General features: G+C 39.3%; 1 long non-coding RNA gene across 1 annotated transcript in view; it reads left to right on the plus strand.

Annotated features, from left to right (window-relative positions):
- The first annotated feature begins 1,672 nt into the window (after window positions 1-1,672).
- LOC104007642 (uncharacterized) overlaps window positions 1,673-17,619 on the plus strand; it is a 28,642-nt gene continuing 12,695 nt past the window's right edge. Inside the window, exon 1 of the long non-coding RNA XR_001720231.4 lies at window positions 1,673-2,077. This is a non-coding gene — a long non-coding RNA (uncharacterized LOC104007642). The remainder of the gene's footprint in view (window positions 2,078-17,619) is intronic.

Raw genomic sequence — 17,619 nt, forward strand, 5'->3', positions numbered from 1 at the left:
TGAATTTATTCAACTAATTAATTTACTTAATGAATTAGTTAACTAATAATATCTTTATTTAACTAAAAATCCATGTCCTTAAAGAGTCCTTACAGGCTCCAGGCCATCCCTAAAGTCAGGATTTGTGAGGTATACAACCTAACATTGAGGGTCCACTTCGGGATTGCATCTGCCAGGCAGATGAGGCAGCCAGTGAGACACAGGGAAACTGGAGAGGAAAAGAAGCTCTCTCCCTTTCTACAGAAACTGCATCCCACTAGCCTGTGGGTTGCATGGTTATCCAGGAAATGGGCAAGATGGGATAAACTGAGAATTCCTGTTATGAGCATTGACATGAATCCTGTCTCCATAGTTTACAGGTATGACCTCTATAGTTTTTCATCACTTAAAGGGTAGCCTCTTTAGTTGTAACAATGTATTAGCCATAAAAAATTAAAAAGAAACAATCCAATGGAAAAAACAAATAAATTGCCACAGACAATTGTTCAAAGATTACACATGGCCAACAAATAAATGAGAAAGGTTAAAATAATGAAAGCCTGAAAAACATGAAAGAAAGAAAATAGAAAAGAAAATTTTTTAAAAAGAAAAAAAATGACACCCATGGCTACTGAAAATTCCAGGAAACAGGACTGCTGATAAAGTGAATCTGATGGGATCTTTCTCCATTTCAAACTGGCAATATGTAACTAATCTCCTAAAATTGTGAATGTACATTGAAGTAGTATGATACATTTTAAAACTTGGCCCATGAAAATGATCCTGTGGCTGTTATCTACACAAACATTCATCAGAGCACTCTTTCTAGCAGTACAAATTTGAAAACATCAAAATATCTAATAATAGGAACTCAATTACGTGTGAGCTCACCCATACAATGAGTTAATATGTAGTCATTAAGATTGTAATGTAGAAGATTATGTAATAACATAGGAAATATTTGACATTTTTAATAGTAAAAATGCAGGTTATGAAAATTAATTCATATTTATAAAACATATCTATAACTTTATATACAAAGATGATGCAATCATAGAGAGATGCACATGGTGATTTCTTCTGGAGATTATTTTGGTAGTTTATTTTTTTCTTTGCTTTCCTTTTAAAAACTTTTTCTAAATAATGAGGAATTTTAAAAGCACAGAAAAGAGAAATACAACATCCTTGCATCTGCTAATCAAAACAAATAATCACTAATTTTTAAAACTATTTTTCCTAAAGAAATTACAGAGCTTAAGTCCTTTTCGTGTCTCATATGCAACCTTCATGTTCCTTCCCCAAAGACAAACACTGTGCTGAGTTTGAGATGTATTCCTTACATCATTGTTTTTCACCAATTTATGTTAATGCACATACCCGAAAACAATGTACGTTATTGTCTTTGTATTATGTTCATATCAATTATATCATGATTTCTGCAACTTACTTTTTTTACTCAATATGTTATATTTTTGAGATGGATCCATGGTGATACATATTGTCAGGCCTCTGAGCCCAAGCCAAGCCATCGCATCCCCTGTGACTTGCACGTATACGCCCAGATGGCCTGAAGTGACTGAAGAATCACAAAAGAAGTGAATATGCCCTGCCCCACCTTAACTGATGACATTCCACCACAAAAGAAGTGTAAATGGCCGGTCCTTGCCTTAAGTGATGACATTACCCTGTGAAAGTCCTTTTCCTAGCTCATCCCGGCTCAAAAAGCACCCCCACTGTGCACCTTGCGACCCCCACTGCTGCCCGCCAGAGAACAAACCCCCTTTGACTGTAATTTTCCTTTACCTACCCAAATCCTATAAAACGGCTCCACCCCTATCTCCCTTCACTGACTCTCTTTTCAGACTCAGCCCGTCTGCACCCAGGTGAAATAAACAGCCATGTTGCTCACACAAAGCCTGTTTGGTGGTCTCTTCACACGGACGCACATGAAATTTGGTGCTGTGACTCAGATCGGGGGACCTCCCTTGGGAGATCAATCCCCTGTACTCCTGTTCTTTGCTCCATGACAAAGATCCACCTATGACCTCAGGTCCTCAGACCGACCAGCCCAAGGAACATCTCACCAATTTTAAATCAGGTAAGCGGCCTCTTCTTACTCTCTTCTCCAACCTCTCTCACTGTCCCTCAACCACTTTCTCCTTTCCACTCTTCAATCTCTCCCTTCTCTTAATTTCAATTCCTTTCATTTTCTGGGAGAGACAAAGGAGACACGTTTTATCCATGGACCCAAAACTGGCGCCAGTGATGGACTGGGAAGGCAGCCTTCCCTTGGTGTTTAATCATTGCAGGGACACCTCTCTGATTATACACCCACGTTTCAAGGGTGTCAGACCATGCAGGGACACCTGCCTTGGTCCTTCACCCTTAGCGGCAAGTCCCACTTTCCTGGGGAAGGGGCAAGTACCCCAACCCCTTCTCTCCTTGTCTCTACCCCTTCTCTGCTTTTCTGGGAGAGGGGCAAGTACCCCTCAACCCCTTCTCCTTCACCCTTAGCGGCAAGTCCTGCTTTTCTACAGGGCAAGAACCCCCAATCCCTTATTTCCATGCCCCAACCTCTTATCTCTGTGCCCCAATCCCTTATTTCTGCACCCCGACCTCTTATCTCTGTGTCCCAATCCCTTATTTCCGCACCCATACCTCATATCTCTGCACCCCAATCCCTTATTTCCATGGCCCAACCTCTTATATCTCTGTGCCCCAATCCCTTATTTCCACACCCTGACCTCTTATCTCTGCCCCCCAACCCCTTTTCCCACTTTTCTGGAAGGTAAGAACCCCCGACTCCATTTCTCTACTCTCTCTTTTCTCTAGGCTTGCTTCCTTCACTATGGGCAACCTTCCACCCTCCATTCCTCCTTCTACTCCCTTGGCCTGTGTTCTCAAAAACTTAAAACCTCTTCAACTCACACCTGACCTAAAACCTAAATGCCTTATTTTCTTCTGCAATGCCGCTTGACCCCAATACAAACTCGACAGTAGTTCCAAATAGCTAGAAAATGGCACTTTGAATTTTTCCATCCTGCAAAATCTAAATAATTCTTGTCGTAAAATAGGCAAATGGTCTGAGGTGCCTGATGTCCAGGCATTCTTTTACATATCAGTCCCTTCCTAGTCTCTACCCAGTGCAACTCATCCCAAATCTTCCTTCTTTCCCTCCCGCCTGTCCCCTCAGTCCCAACCCCAAGCGTCGCTGAGTCTTTCTAATCTTCCTTTTCTACAGACCCATCTGACCTCTCCCTTCCTCCCCAGGCTGCTCCTCGCCAGGCCGAGCTAGGTCCCAATTCTTCCTCAGCCTCTGCTCCTCCACCCTATAATCTTTTTATTACCTCCCCTCTTCACACCTGGTCCGGCTTACAGTTTCGTTCCATGACTAGCCCTCCCCCACCTGCCCAGCAATTTACTCTTAAAAAGGTGGCTGGAACCAAAGGCATAGTCAAGGTTAATGCTCCTTTTTCTTTATCCCAAATCAGAAGTGTTTAGGCTCTTTTTCATCAAATATAAAAATCCAGCCCAGTTCATGGCTTACTTGGCAGCAACCCTGAGACGCTTTACAGCCCTAGACCCTAAAAGGTCAAAAGGCTGTCTTATTCTCAATATACATTTTACTACCCAATCTGCTCCCGACATTAAATAAAACTCCAAAAATTGGAATCTGGCCCTCAAACCCCACAACAGGACTTAATTAACCTCACCTTCAAGGTGTACAATAACAGAAAAAAGTTGCAATTCCTTGCCTCCACTGTGAGACAAACCCCAGCCACATCTCCAGCACACAAGAACTTCCAAACGCCTGAACCACAGCAGCCAGGAGTTCCTCCAGAACCTCCTTCCCCAGGAGCTTGCTACACGTGCCGGAAATCTGGCCACTGGGCCAAGGAATGCCCGCAGCCTGGGATTCCTCCTAAGCCGCGTCCCATCTGTGTGGGACCCCACACAGAAAATCGGACTGTTCAACTCACCTGGCAGCCACTCCCAGAGCCCCTGGAACTCTGGCCCAAGGCTCTCTGACTCCTTCCCAGATCTTCTCGGCTTAGCGGCTGAAGACTGACACTGCCCGATTGCCTCAGAAGCCCCCTAGACCATCACGGACGCCGAGCTTCAGGTAACTCTCACAGTGGAAGGTAGGCCCGTCCCCTTCTTAATCAATATGGAGGCTATCCACTCCACATTACCTTCTTTTCAAGGGCCTGTTTCCCTTGCCTCCATAACTGTTGTGGGTATTGACAGCCAGGCTTCTAAACCTCTTAAAACTCCCCAACTCTGGTGCCAACTTAGACAATACTCTTTTAAGCACTCCTTTTTAGTTATCCCCACCTGCCCAGTTCCCTTATTAGGCTGAGACACTTTAACTAAATTATCTGCTTCCCTGACTATTCCTGGACTACAGCTATATCTCATTGCCGCCCTTCTTCCCAATCCAAAGCCTCCTTTGCGTCCTCCTCTTGTATCCCCCTCCCTTAACCCACAAGTATAAGATACTTCTACTCCCTCCTTGGCGACCGATCATGCACCCCTTACCATCTCATTAAAACCTAATCACCCTTACCCCACTCAACGCCAATATCCCATGCCACAGCACGCTTTAAAAAGATTAAAGCCTGTTATCACTCACCTGCTACAGCATGGCCTTTTAAAACCTATAAACTTTCCTTACAGTTCCCCCATTTTACCTGTCCTAAAACCAGACAAGCCTTACAATTTAGTTCAGGATCTGTGCCTTATCAACCAAATTGTTTTGCCTACCACCCCATGGTGCCAAACCCATATACTCTCCTATCCTCAATACCTGCCTCTACAACCCATTATTCCCTTCTAGATCTCAAACATGCTTTCTTTACTATTCCTTTGCACCCTTAATCCCAGCCTCTCTTCGCTTTCACTTGGACTGACCCTGACACCCATCAAGCTCAGCAAATTACCTAGGCTGTACTGCCGCAAAGCTTCACAGACAGCCCCCATTACTTCAATCAAGCCCAAATTTCTTCCTCATCTGTTACCTATCTCGGCATAATTCTCATAAAAACACACATGCTCTCCCTGCCAATTGTGTCTGACTGATCTCTCAAACCTAAGCACCTTCTACAAAACAACAACTCCTTTCCTTCATAGGCATGGTTAGCGCGGTCAGAATTCTTACACAAGAGCCAGGACAACACCCTGTAGCCTTTCTGTCCAAACAACTTGACCTTACTGTTTTAGCCTAGCCCTCATGTCTGCGTGCAGCGGCTGCCACTGCTTTAATACTTTTAGAGGCCCTCAAAATCACAAACTGTGCTCAACTCACTCTCTACAGTTCTCATAACTTCCAAAATCTATTTTCTTCCTCATACCTGATGCATATACTTTCTGCTTCCCGGCTCCTTCAGCTGTACTCACTCTTTGTTGAGTCTCCCACAGTTACCGTTGTTCCTGGCCCAGACTTCAATCCGGCCTCCCACATTATTCCTGATACCTCACCTGACCCCCATGACTCTATCTCTCTGATCCACCTGACATTCACCCCATTTCCCCAGATTTCCTTCTTTCCTGTGACTCACCCTGATCACGCTTGATTTATTGATGGCGGTTCCACCAGGCCTAATTGCCACACACCAGCAAAGTCAGGTTATGCTATAGTACAAGCAACTAGCCCGCCTCTTAGAACCTCTCATTTCCTTTCCATCGTGGAAATCTATCCTCAAGGAAATAACTTCTCAGCGTTCCATCTGCTATTCTACTACTCCTCAGCGATTATTCAGGCCCCTTCCCTTCCCTACACATCAAGCTCAAGGATTTGCCCGACCCAGGACTGGCAAATTAGCTTTACTCAACATGCCCTGAGACAGATAACTAAAATACCTCCTAGTCTGGGTAGACACTTTCACTGGATAGGTACAGGCCTTTCCTACAGGGTCTGAGAAGGCCACCGCAGTCATTTCTTCCGTTCTGTCAGACATAATTCCTCAGTTTAGCCTTCCCACCTCTATACAGTCTGATAACAGATGAACCTTTATTAGTCAAATCAGCCAAGCAGTTTTTCAGGCTCTTAGTATTCAGTGAAACCTTTATATCCCTTATGGTCCTCCATCTTCAAGAAAAGTAGAATGGACTAAAGGTCTTTTAAAAACACACCTCACCAAGCTCAGCCACCAACTTAAAAAGGACTGGACAATACTTTTACCACTTTCCCTTCTCAGAATTCAGGCCTGTCCTCAGAATGCTACAGGGTACAGCCCATTTAAGCTCCTGTATAGACGCTCCTTTTTATTAGGCCCCAGTCTCATTCGACACCAGACCAATTTAGACTGTGCCCCCCAAAAAAGTTGTCATCCCTACTATCTTCTGTCTAGTCATACTGCTATTCACCGTTCTCAACTACTCACACATGTCCTGCTCTTGTTTACACTGCCAGTTTACACTGTTTTTCCAAGCCATCACATCTGATATCTCCTGGTACTATCCCCAAACTGCCACTCTTAACTCTTGAAGTAAATAAATAATCTTTGCTGGCAGTACTATGCTGAATCTCCTTAGGCACTCTCTAATCAGATATCCTGAGTCATCCCAATTCTTAGACCTTTTATACCTGTTTTTCTCCTTCTGTTATTCCATTTAGTTTATCAATTCATCCAAAACCGTATCCAGGCCATCACCAATCACTCTGTACAACAAATGTTTCTTCTAACATCCCCACAATATCACCCCTTACCACAAGACCTCCCTTCAGCTTAATCTCTCCCACTCTAGGTTCCCACACCACCCCTAATCCCGCTTGAAGCAGCCCTGAGAAACATCGCCCATTCTCTCTCCATACCACCCCCCAAAAATTTTCGCTGGCCCAACACTTCTACACTATTTTGTTTTATTTTTCTTATTAATATAAGAAGTCAGGAATGTCAGGCCTCTGAGCCCAAGCCAAGCCATCGCATCCCCTGTGACTTGCATGTATACGCCCAGATGGCCTGAAGTAACTGAAGAATCACAAAAGAAGTGAATATGTCCTGCCCCACCTTAACTGATGTCATTCCACCACAAAAGAAGTGTAAATGGCTGGTCCTTGCCTTAAGTGATGACATTACCTTGTGAAAGTCCTTTTCCTAGCTCATCCTGGCTCAAAAAGCACCCCCACTGAGCACCTTGCGACCCCCACTCCTGCCCGCCAGAGAACAAACCCCCTTTGACTGTAATTTTCCTTTACAAATCCTATAAAATGGCCCCACCCCTATCTCCCTTCACTGACTCTCTTTTTGGACTCAGCCCGCCTGCACCCAGGTGAAATCAACAGCCATGTTGCTCACACAAAGCCTGTTTGGTGGTCTCTTCACATGGACACGAATGAAACATATATCTAGTTTATTTCTTTCACCTATCATTCACCTGAATTTCTTTAAAAAAATTTAACCCTTTGTTAACCATATTTAGACTGTTTCTCTTTTTATTTGTAAGATATAAATTTTATAAGAGGTTTGTTTCAAGGGGATTCTTTGTTTATAGAGCATCAACAATGTTCAACACACATCTTTCAGTCACCGTATTGTTTAGTAATATGTTTTTTGCTATTCCAAATGGGATTTTATTCCTATTACTTTTCATCATGAAATTCACATCATATGGAATGGGGTCCCCAACCCCCTGGCCGCAGACAGGTACTGGTCTGTGGCCTGTTAGGAACTGGGCTGCACAGCAGGAGGTTAGCAGTGGGTGAGCATTACTGCCTGATTGGGTGAGCAAGCTTTACTGCCTGAGCTCCGCCTCCTGTCAGATCAGTGGAGGCATTAGTTTCTCATAGGAGTGTGAACACTTCTGTTAACTGCACACGCAAGGGATCTAGGTTGTGTGCTCCTTGTGAGAAACTAATGCCTGAGGTGGAACAGTTTCATCCCCAAACCACCCCTACCCAACCTCTCTGTTGAAAAATTGTCTTCCATGAAACCAGTCCTTGGTGCCAAAAAGGTTGAGGACCACTGGTATAATATTACAGAGGGATAAAAGTCTAGTATACTCCTACTACCTAGATAAAAATTTTGCATTATTAATTAAACATATTTGCTTTTGATTTCTTTAAAGGAAATAGTAATTGAACCCTGTTTTCATCTCTCCCTAAATCCATCTTCTCCCTTCTACTCAAATCATGGTTACCACTCACTCATATTTTCATAATTGTACTTTATATATATGCATTTGCCAACCCTGTATATTATTATTTTATTTAAAATTTTACCTAAATAATTTAATTCTTTCTACATTTTGCTTTTAATTTCACTCATCCTTATGGTTTGTTGTATAGATATAAGTATAGATATCTTATATCTCCTTGGTTAGAAGACACTAGTATAGATATAGATTGCTCTGTATCATTTTATAAATGTTTTCCAATTTATTTACTCCTTGCCTTATTGATAGACATTGATTTATTCTCAAATTGTCATTGCTACCTTGTTGCAAAGAAAATCCTTGTATAAGTCCCCTTGTACATGTTCAACAATCTCTTGATGCTGGATACCAAGAAGTGGAATTTCTGAATCCTTGAGTGTCAACATTTTTACCTTTACTTGATTTTGCCAACTTACAGTTGTACTATACTGTGTTCTTACTAAGTTTATAGAAGAATGTTCATTTCACAACATACTTACATAGTGTCCACACAGTGTATAGTGTGTGTGTATATAGTGTGTATGTATATATATACAGGATAAACATACATAGTATATATATTTGGGCATTTAACCCAAAATGTAATAATCCTAATTTTTTTATTCTTTTCTTTTTTGCCTTTATCTTTTAGCTTGTCTCTTAAAAATATATATATATATAACTACATTTTTGAAAAATTCCATCTGTGACTCCATTGTCTTTTATCAAACAAATGTAACTTGTCTACTTTCACTGGGATTGTTAATATATTTGGATTTGTTTCTGTAATCTCATTTGTGCTTTCTATTTATATACCTTTATTGACCTTTTCTTTTGTTTCTATTTCCTGCCTTCCATTGAATTATTTAAATAGTCATGATTCCCTTTTATTCCTCACTATTGGTTTCAATATTTTTGTTATCCTAATGGATATAACATCATTTTTCTGCAGTCAATACTTAGATTTACACATTTCTTTGCTTGCTATTAGGTCTTGCACTTGGGTTCATTTTCTTTTTGCTAAAATCATCCTTTAAAAATTATTTCCTTGAGGGCTTATGTATAACAGACTTTTGCACCTGAACTATGGTTTAGTTATATATAATTCCATTTTAGGTTGCCAGAACACTACCAATATTATTATTATGCATGTGTATGTCATTTGCCTTTTCTCTTTAACAGCCTTTAAGATTTTTCTCTTTATCCTTAAGATTCTGCATTTTCAATATATTATGTCTGGTTGTAAGTTTTTATTCTTTATTCTGTTATCCAACTAGTTTACCCTTTCAATCTAAGGGCTTCTACCCTGATTCAGTTCTGACAAATTCTTAGACATTTATCTCATTGAATATTACCTTAGTCTCATTCTACCTATGCTCTGCATGGTTTAGGATTTCTTCCATTCTTTGTTCACAAATTTTCTCTTCAATCCTGTCACACTAACAGGTTTGGACTAGGAGCCAGAAATAGATAGGGGAGTTGATGAGATTGGTCCTCAAGTGCAGGCAGGGGAAATAGAAAATTAAAGTCTTGATTAGATGTTTCCTGTGTTTTCCTAGTGGAAAGCCTTAGAGTGTTCTACAGGAAAGAGACATATTTCCATTACTACTACTAGGGCTGTGGCTTTCACCACAAATTGCAGATGAGACTTCAATATCTCCTGTACAATATATTCCTTCTCTATGTGGTGGATTCCCTAGTCAGGGAATATGTGGTCTAATAAGGTGGGCAGGCTAAGTTTCCATTAGACATATAGAACAGATGCAAATAGAAGAGAGGATAAATTGGCTTGGAGGGTTGTTAGCGTGATCACTTCTGCCAACTTGAAAGTCTCTAAGTGTTACACTTTCAGCTTCCACCACTAGCACATTCTATGTATGTTCTAGAATAGCCGTATGGCATCTCCCTCTCAAATATTTTTTCTTGCCATCATAAGTTGCTCATTATTCTGGTCCCTAATACACTGGATGGTATCCTTAAAATCTGATTGGAGTTCTGTAGTTGGCTTACGCACTGACTTCAATCCAGGATATCAGCGTTGTAAAGGAATCAAGTAAATAGTGAAAGTAGAAACAATAATGGCAATGGTATAGTGTGTTCCATGCGGAGGAATAAAGCATGTTGATATACCAAAACTCTAGGGTTAGACTTACTTGGCTGTTGGTACAATATGTAGCAACATCAAAGTAATTTAAGAGCCTGCTGTTCTGTTTCGCTGACACTCTGTGGATGATGGTGTTATATAGATGATTGTAGAGTTGAAAAGATTTCTGTTAGAGTTCTTAATCTTGGAGAATAATTGAAAGCTGTGACTAAGTACTCAGTGTGAGTCAAAAATTATATTAATAAGTAGGCTGGCAGTTACTTGTAAAAAGAGGGACCCAGTGCAAGGGATGAAGCCTGCCCTTTTGGACAATTTATCTGCCATCACCAGGCTGGTATTTTATCAGTTTGAAAAGATAAGTAAAATATACAAATCAAGGGTATGATGTTTCAAGGGTATTTGAGATAGAAAGAAAATACAGTATTTTTTTTGGAGGATGCTGAAAATCGTCTCAGGTAGTTGCAGAACAACAAAAAAAATTACTCTGCAAGACTACTAGAGGTCCCTGGGCCCCTACTCAATTTCTTGAATGGGCCATAGTAGCAAGCTGGAGTGGTCCCGTTGTATAGTGCAAAATGTGGACACAGGTAATTCCACCTGAAATGTACCTCTCCAACACTTTCCTCAATCTGAATGGAACACACGTTCTCTACCTATTGCCTAAGGATGAGTGGGATTCATCCTTTTGGACTCATCTAAAATGTACTTTTCTCAAGGAAGCAGTCTCTGACACTGTTCCTCCTGCTCCCTGTCAACCCAGAATGTGAAGCTGTCTTCCTATGTGAACTTCCAATATCCCTTACTTCTGTTGCCTTTGAAATGTTTATTATCTTTGTGGTTAATTTGTTTAATTTCTAACTTTTCTACTAGATTGTAAGCTCCAAGAAGGCAAGGACAGTGTTATAATGCTGTTGTTTTTTGATTTTTTAATAATAGACATTCTTACTGATGTGACATGGTGTCTCATTGTGGTTTGGATTTGCATTTCTCTGATAATTAGTGATGCTGAGCATTTTTTTCATATGTTTGTTGGCTACTTGTACATCTTCTTTTGAAAAGTGTCAGTTCATGTCCTTTTCTCTTTTTTTAATGGAGTTGTTTTTTGCTCGTTGACTGTTTAAGCTGCCTATGGATTCTGGATATTAGATTTTTGTTGGAGGTATACTTTAGTTTGGCAGTTTTTAATAAAGATAACCTACAGCTATTGTGTGACTCAACAATTTTACTCGTAGGTATTTACCCAAGAGAAATGAAAGCAGATGTCTACAAAAGGATTTATACATGAATATCCATGTATATCCAGCATAATTTATAGTAGTAAAAAATTAGAAACAGCCCAGGTATCCATCAGTAGCTGAATGGATCAACAAATGATGATATATTTACACCATGGAATACTAATCAGCAATAAAAAAGCAAACTACCTTTACACACAAACATGGGTGAGTCTCCAAAACATCATGTTGAGCAAAAGAAACCCAAAAAAAAAACACGTTCTGTGGGACTCCGTTTATATAGAAATGGGAACAATGGTTGTCCCCAGGGCAACCTTTATAAGATGATGAAAATGTTCTGTATCTTGATTTGGATGGTAGTTTCCTGGGTACATCATTTGTCAAACTTCGTCAACATGTAAATGTAAGATCCGTGCATTTTACTATATTTAAACTATACCTCTTCAAAATTTTTAAAAATAGTAATTTGCAAATAAAGGAGAGATCCACCACCTGTCTGTAATCAACTGAGTTTCTAGGTAGTTTCTAGCTCAATTGTCTGCAGTGGTGGAAACATATTACCCTTAAATTATGGGAAACTTCAAAGGGACAAGGTCCTCTTCAAAGCAAATAATTCTCATTTTCCACTGGGCTAGCTGATCTTTGTGGAGACCACTCTACCAGAAAAAGTATGTATGCTGATGCACTGATGTGGGGACAGAGGTTTCAGCCAGGGCAACTTGGATTGTGGTCAGCCCAGCTAGAAGGAAGCCACTGGACTGTCATAGTGGTCTCCAAGAACAAAACAACTTCCTTCAATCCTTTTAGGGAAAAAGTTCCTTCACCTGTTTTATGTAAAAAGACTACCATGGCAGAAAAACGGTGAATAAACACAGTAGTATACAGGGAAGTCCAGAGTTCATATCCTAGGCAAAGTAGAAACTGCCTGGATTAAGTCTTCCACATAGGGTAGAGAGCAAGAAGAGTTAAAGTGAAATGTTAGCAACAGAGAGTTAGGAAAAAATGGAGATAAGATGTTTTAGGACCCGAAGTAAGAAATTGCCTGGCTCTTAGTGGAATGGTGCTTTAAAAGTCCCCTTACAGCTGAGCTTGTGAATGAGAATAGACCTGTTCAGAAGGCTTTAGGTTGCCTTGGACTTTGGCAGGAAGTCATTTTGACAGAACATCTTCTTTTTTTTAACCTGTGATTGTGTCATGCTGCTGTAGCCACGGTCTGTGTTTTGTGCACACTTCAAAGTAATATTTGAAAAGAAAAGAATTATGAACGCTAGAAATCTGGAATTTTCCTTTGAAAAGTAAGCTAAAAGTAATTTAAATTAAAAGACACTGATTAAAATCGCCCTGTTTTAGATTTTAAGACATGCTATTTCTTTCTGATTATTATCTCTCAGTTACTTAATATAAACCACTCCTAGATCAAGAGAATCAGTCAGAAATTTTGTGATAAAACTCAGGAACTATTCATGAACAGCCAAAAACAGCTTCACCGATAGCCTTCTGAAGACATTTAATAAGTCCATCATAATCAGCACATGATCCTCAAGAAATAAGAATAAGAAACAGCTGCTTTGTAGCAAATCCCAACTACAGTAGGGATTAATTCTAAACTCATGTCCCATTTAGTCAGTTTTCATTTGGGACAACAGGGAAAATCCTTACCAGGCTAAGGGCAATTATGTATTTGTCAAAACAGATGAAACATAAATTGTTAATTCTATTTTTCTCTCAGATAAATATTTCTGTGGAACATGGAATCTTTTAATGTTAAAATAATCAGTGAAGAAAGACTCTTGACAGTTCTTTTTGTGTCTTGCCTTTTCTGCCTTCCTTCACTGTTTTAAATCTGGTCTTAACTCCCTTTGAAGATTCTTTGATGGTGATGATAAATCTTTCCATTTGTCTCCATAACATATTCATTCTTCATCATTAAACATAATGCTACCAGTGGTGTTTCTACTATTTCTGAGAATAAGAAAATTGTAATTAACAACTCATATTTTATCATTCTAAGGACCTGGGTTCGAATCCCATTTCTACCATCTGTAAGCCATGTAATTTTTCCATGCTTTAAATTTTGAGTAATTAGCTGTTTCATCTCTTAAATGGGAATAATAGGGCCGGGCATGGTGGCTCATACCTGTAATCCAAACACTTTGGAAGGCCAAGGCAGGCAGATCATTTAAAGTCAGGAGTTCGAGACCAGCCTGGCCATCATGATGAATCCTCATCTCTACTAAAAATACAAAAATTAGCTGCACATAGTGATGTGCGTCTGTAATCCCAGCTACTTGGGTGGCTTGAGGTGAGAGGATCACTTGAACCTGGGAGGCGGAGGTTGCAGTGAGCCAAGATCGCGTCACTGCAGCCCAGTCTGGGTGACAGTGAGACTCCATCTCAAGAAATAAAAATAAAAATTAAAAATTAATTAATTAGTTAATTTAATAGGAATAATAATAGTGATTTATTTACATGGTTGCAATCAGATAATTCATGTAAAGCATAGTATTAGCCCATGGTAAGTGCGAAATAAATGGTAGCTGTGAGGCTGGTGGTGATGAAAGCTCTAGGAGAGCTTTTATGCCTTAATTGCTGATTAATTGCCTGGCAGGGGTGGTTGAATGGGTTTTTATGCAGTAGGTCTAGTGATGGGCCTGAGATCTGTATATCTAACAAGCTCCTAGGGGATGCCCAGGCTGTGAGGTCATGAACTATACTTTGAAAATCAAGAACCTCTTTTCTCTCTTGTGGTGTGTTTTGTGATATAGTCTGTTTCTGATTTTTGTAAGTCATGTGCTACTTTGCCTTGCAATTATTGACTGTACGATTTAGTGATCTTGTGTCTTCCAAGGGACCAAAACAACTAACTAATAGAGAAATAGAGTTTTTAAATTATCCAGATGTTTGGTCTATCCCATGGCAAACATTTGGATGCCATGTAGAGCAAGTATGTGAATCACTGACTATTCATCTTTAACATTTTGAATTAGATATACTGGCCTTGTATAAGAACAGACTGAGTACTTAGCCATTTTCTCCCCATTAATCTGGCCTATCATGGACTGTTTTACTTGCTCACTAATCTAGGTTTGTAGTTAGCAGTTCACCCCTCTGTACTATCATCAACCAGCCCGAATTTCAAAAAGGCTTCTGGTGTTAAAAGAGCCCCATAGGCAAGTCTGACTCCCTTATCTCTGCTTTAATCAGAAATGTGTTGATCTTATTATCCCCTAACTGTTCCTCTGATTTCATCAGGCCCTTGTGCCCCACCTTCTGCTGGTCCCAACTATCCCTAACACGTGGAAAGAAGAAATGAGAGGGCAACTATCTCCTCTCTGTAAATCAGGCTCATCCATCTCCTCACTTCTCTCTGGTGGTGTCCTGTCTACAGCCCCACAGCTGTGCCCTTGCCTACCTTGACCACAGCCATCTCCAGTTGAAAGCCTACAATTGGCTACTTATCACTATAGACTCTAAACCTTCCCCAGCCTCCCTCTTGACGTCTCAGACCCTTTATGCCAGCTGCAGGAACCTACTGGTTATGTCCTGACACAGCTGTCTAGATAGTGTTGCTGGAAGATCCGGGCCACAGTAGACCAGCTATTGGGGAACCACAGGGGTCAAGAATGCATTGTCTCTAGAAAGACATCACCTGATTTGAGGCAGCTGTGGGTGGTATGACACAGAGCCATAGACACTACCTGCATCTTCTGCGACTTGGATCAGAAATTCCATCAGGGAAGACATCCTGTATCTTTTAGAGTCTGCCACTGATAGGTTGGTGAGGTGGAATGCGTTGACAGACACTGAAGGAAAATTTATCATCCATGCTTAGAGGCAGTATGTTGTATTCAATGTCGAGAGCAGGGAATCTGGAATTAGATCATAATTTGAATTTCAGCTTCATTCCTTACTATGAGAACTTATACAAGTTATTATATACATGCATGTAGATGTATGTGTGTGTATATATATTCTCTTTAAAAGGAAAACATTCTTGTAATATAAATATTTTTAAAATGTATAGCTAACAATATAACAAACCCTAAAATACTTATGTTTTCATAACTGTTCTTGAACAATTATCAGCTCATGGCCAGTCTTGTTTCATTTCTACTTTCATCCATTCCCTTTCCTGTATTATTTAGAAGCAAATGTTGGGTATCAAGCAAATTCATCAATAAATATTTTAGTATATCTCTAAAAGACAAAGCTTTTAAAAACAAAAAGCTAACCATAATATCTTGCCTGACAAAGTTTAGAATTCTCTAATTTGATCAATATCCAGTAAATGTTCAAATTTTCAATTATCTCTTGATTTCTTTTTATTTTCTTGAATAAGGATCTAAATAAAATCTATACTTTGTAATTACTAAAATATCTTAAGTGTCTTATAATTTATATTCTCCCCCATTACATGTTTTTTGGAATTTATTTTTTGAAGAAACTGAATTGTTTGTCCTGTAGTTTTCCATCATCTGAATTTTGCTTAATGCAGAACTGTGGTATCACTTAGCATGTTTCTTTATCCAATTCCCTGGTACATTGCATTGTATATACAGGCTTGATCAGATTCAAGTTTGATTTTTGGCAAAAGTACTTCCTAGGTAGTGCTGTGTTCTCCCATCAACAGACACATTTCTGGTTCTCTGTCTTTGGTGATATTAACAGCCAGTGATGATTATGGTTAGACCCACTAATTCACAATGGATAAAAATTGTAATATACTACACTATCATTACCTCCTCAATTATTAGCTGAAATAGCTATGTAAAGAGAAACTTTCTCTCATCTGCAATTGGGTTATCCAAAGATACGGTTTGCATAGGAAAAAATCAGTGCCCAAAATAAAGAGTTGATATCTGAACATCATTTAGCAATGGCCGTAAGTTTATCTTTAGAAACTCCTATATTTAAATGTACTTGAAGTACTTCAACCCTCTTGTAATTATTCTCCTTATTTATACTTACCAATTTTTGCCCAGTGGGTGACTCTTTGAATTTATCCCTATGTTCTTGGACGTAACTTTAGTCATCTTTTAGAGCTTCATTTCTATGTAGCATGATACATTTATCCAGACTCATTATGTACAATTCTTGCTGAGACCTGGAAATCATTGAAATCTCCAGGAAATTCTGGGCCCTGTTAATGGAAAATTTTACTGGAGGTTTTAATCTGGGCACTAAGAGTATTCATTACTACTGGGTTTGCCATTATTCCTGGGTGTTTTCAGTAAACACAGTTAGAAAAAAATTGTTTTAAATAGAATTTATCATAAGTTTAGATTGATACTTCCAGTTCAAATTGAAGACAATAGCATTTTTAATTTAACCTCTTTGATCTTTAATCTGAATCTCCTTTTCCTCATGCTGAGAATCTGACACAGAAAAATAGAATATCAAATATTCCTCATTTGCTTTATCTCACAATATACCTACAATATTCTCAGAATAATAATAAACAAAATTACCACCAACTAAATGGTTGGCAAAAATAGTATAAGACAATTTTTTGGCTTCTCTGGGCCATATTGGAAGAAGAAGAATTGTCTTGAGCCACACATAAAATACACTAACACTAATGATAACTGATGAAATTCTAAAAATTACGAAAAAAATCTCATAATGTTTTAACAAAGCTTATGAATTTCTGTTGGACTCCATTTGAGGCTGTTCTGGGTTACATGCAGCCTGTGGGCTGTGGATTGGACAAGCTTGGTGTAAGGTATTATCTTGCAGATTTTTTCATTTTTAGGATATATTATATTAGGAATCATTGGCAAATTACTGTGTTTTTAAGTCACTTTGAATCTCTGTGTGATTATGGTACCAATTCCCTTATTTAATTTTATTTTTTATTTTTATAGATTTTTACCTTAATTTTTTAGTGAGTATGTAAAATATTTACATGGTCCATGTCAAGTCTGTAAAACAAGTCTAGTTTCTATCCCTGACTACTCTATTTTCTCCCTCCCCCTATGTATAACCACTCTTCATTTTATGTTTTCTTTTTTGTATACTTTTCTATTTCTGTCATAGCAAATTACTACAAAATTAGTGGCTTCAATACAACACACATTTGTTATTTACGGTTCTGTAGGTTAGGAGTCCTGACGTGGTTCTGACTGAGCTAAAATCAGCATGTTGGCAGGGCTGTGTGCCTTTCTGGAG

This window comes from Pan troglodytes, chromosome 7 (genome assembly GCF_028858775.2).
Source record: "Pan troglodytes isolate AG18354 chromosome 7, NHGRI_mPanTro3-v2.0_pri, whole genome shotgun sequence".
Lineage (NCBI taxonomy): Eukaryota > Metazoa > Chordata > Mammalia > Primates > Hominidae > Pan > Pan troglodytes.